Raw genomic sequence first — 2,913 nt, 5'->3', positions numbered from 1 at the left:
CTTGCCCAAACCAGGAAATCAAGGGGGCCATGGCGGTTCTAGCAGCAGCAGTAGCTATGGCAGTGGCAAAAGCTTTTAATGAACTGCCAAGAAACAAAGCTTAGCAGGAGAGGAGAGCCAGAGAAGTGACAGGGAAGCTACAGGTTACAACAGATTTGTGAACTCAGACAAGCACAGTGGTGGCAGGGCCTAGCTGCTATAAAGAAGACATGCTTTAAACAATACTCATGTGTATGAGCAAAACAATAGAGGACTGTATTTGTGACTAATTGTATAACAGGTTATTTTAGTTTCTGTTCTGTGGAAAGTGTAAAGCATTCCAACGAAGGGTTTTAATGCAGATTTTTTTTTACACCCATGCTGTTGATTGCTATTTAATAATCTGATCATGATGCTGAATAAATGTGTCTTTTTTTTAAAAGAAAAAAAGACCTACAAATAGAACTACTATATGATCCAGCAATTCCACTCCTGCATATCTACCCAAAGGATAGGAAGTCAGAAAAATACTTGCGCATCCATGTTTGTTGCAACATTATTCACAATAGCTAAGACATGAACCAACCCAAATGTCCACAAACAAAGGGATTGAAAAAATGTGGCACATATACACTACAGAATACTACTCAGCCATAAAAAAACAATGAGACCATGGCATTTGATAGAAAGTGAATGAATATGGAAGATTTACTGCTAAGCAAAGCAAGGAAGATTATGAAAGAGAGGCATTGTATGTCCACACTTAATTTATACCAAATGTCTGCAATCTCTGGCAGAAACTGAAATATTGGATGCTATAAAGGCATGGAGAGCAACTATGGGTACCAGAGACAGTGTGGGAGGAGGGTGCGAAATAGCAGAGGGAGGGAATTAAGGGGAAACAAAAAGAAGTAAAACATATAAGAAACAGAAAATGGAAAATTAACTTTTGAAGATAATACATATGGTAATATCTTTGATTGAGCCAATATAGAGTATATTCTGAATGGGAAAATTTATTTTGTATGCTGCAATGACATACAATGAATGAATGTAAAATGAATAATTTTTTTTTTTTGGAGAGATTTTCACTGTAGGGCACGTGCGCTCGCCAGACAGACAGAGAGAGACATAGAGACAGAAAGCGAGAAATCACCCCCCAGGGGGGATGGTCACGCCGCAATCCCTTCTCCTCCATTCTCCTCTCGGGATCTTGGGCACGCACGCACACGCACCCGGCGTGAGTTTTAAGCCACCGGGTCCGGGACACGAACCGCGGTCGACTATGTGGGAATCCAGCGACATAGCCATTACGCTAACTGCTGGTTCCCTAAAATGAATAAATTTTGACAAAATGAGAAAAAAAAATAAAAAGAATTGAAATCGGGCCTCCCATGAAACCTCAGCCACCAGGGAGCATTATCATAGTGGCATGTACCACTGTACTGAGCTGTAAAAATAACTATTTCTTTTTTTTTTCTTTTTTTTTCTTTTTTGGAGAGGTTTTCACTATAGGGCGCGTGTGCTCGCCAGAAAGACAGAGAGAGACAGAAAGCGAGAAATCACCCCCCAGGGGGGATGGCCACGCCCCAACCCCTTCTCCTCCATTCTCCTCTCAGGATCTTGGGCACCTACACACTCACGCCCGGTGTGAGTTTAAGCTACTGGGTCCAGGACTTGAACCGCAGTTGGCTACATGGGAGTTCAGTGACATAGCCATTATGCTAACTGCTGGTCCCAAAATGTCTATTTCTATGTCTTACCTAGATTAATACAATCATAATTACAGAGAATATGCCCTAGTGGTATTTCATTTGGGTTTTCCGAAGTGATTCTGATGCATTCAGTTTAAAGAAGCACATTTTGAAACCCCTGCTCTGGAGCTGCACATCTCACTACCTAACCAGCAAAACAGCATTCTCCCTTCTTTTTGCTACCAGCCCAACCCCAGGACCACTCCTTTCCATTGGTAATTTTCATTAACCTTCTCCCTCAAGGGTTATCAGAACACATCAATAAACCTACAGTGAAAAAAACATATGAAGAATCCTTGAACACTGGATACAGTGGTTAAACCTATAGTCCCAGCTACTCAGGAGAGTGAAGCAGAAGAATTGCTAGTTAAGACCACCTGGACAATGTAGCAAGACCCTGTCTTTAAAAAATAAAATTAGTACTTTGAACAATTCCACTTACCAATCTAAGCTGTTGAAATTGGAGGTTAATTAGTAAGACAGATCGTTGTTGTCAGTCTTCTCTATAGAAAGCTTATATAGATCCATCATCTATGGGAGAACTCAGAAAGTAGCAAAAGAAAGACTCCTAAGGAAATCATTCCTGCTCTGGTTTCTGCCTATTTTTCTCTTCTCAGTTTTATCTTTCTTCATAGTACTTACCACTTTCTAACATAATTTACTACTGTATTTTGGGTTTTGTTTTGTTTCTTATTATTTTGCTTTGTTTTTGTCAAAAGGATGCATGCATTAACAAAATGAGAGAGAAAACGAGATAAAGCACCCCCCTCTAATGGAGTGTGGTTGTGCTGCCATCCTTTTTTCGCCATCTACCCATCCCAGGATTTTGGACACACATACATGGACCCAGTGTGTCTCCCAAGCTGCCAGGGCCAAGATTTGAACTAGACTTGGCTGTGGGGGAATCTGGTTCCCAATGCACAGTTCTTAACCTCTGTTCTACAGGGACAGTCCTACAAGTGTGTTTTTATCAATTTTGCCTCTCTGTCCAATGCAGAATCTAAACTTAATGAGCACAAGGTTTTCTTGTTTTGTTTTGGTTTTATTTTTCCTATTATATTAATTGCTATACCTCTGCATGAGAGCAAGGCCTGGCTCATAACAGACATTCAGTGAATATTTATTGGGTGGATAAATGAATGATTGCAAACAAAGTGAATATTTCCTTTTAATTTACCAG

The 2,913-nt window shown here is 40.3% G+C and overlaps 1 protein-coding gene and 1 pseudogene across 4 annotated transcripts in view; both read left to right on the top strand.

The window, feature by feature from the left end:
- LOC106736428 (heterogeneous nuclear ribonucleoprotein A1 pseudogene) overlaps positions 1-79 on the top strand; it is a 1,105-nt pseudogene extending 1,026 nt beyond the window's left edge.
- The window catches only part of KIAA1328 (KIAA1328 ortholog), a 283,315-nt gene that overhangs the window by 246,370 nt on the left and 34,032 nt on the right, over positions 1-2,913 (top strand). The gene's annotated exons all lie outside the window — the stretch shown is intronic.

Source organism: Tupaia chinensis, unplaced genomic scaffold, assembly GCF_000334495.1.
Source record: "Tupaia chinensis unplaced genomic scaffold, TupChi_1.0 Scaffold139952_1, whole genome shotgun sequence".
Lineage (NCBI taxonomy): Eukaryota > Metazoa > Chordata > Mammalia > Scandentia > Tupaiidae > Tupaia > Tupaia belangeri.
Note: the sequence above shows the minus strand (reverse complement) of the source record. Positions and strands in the feature narration are given on the sequence as shown.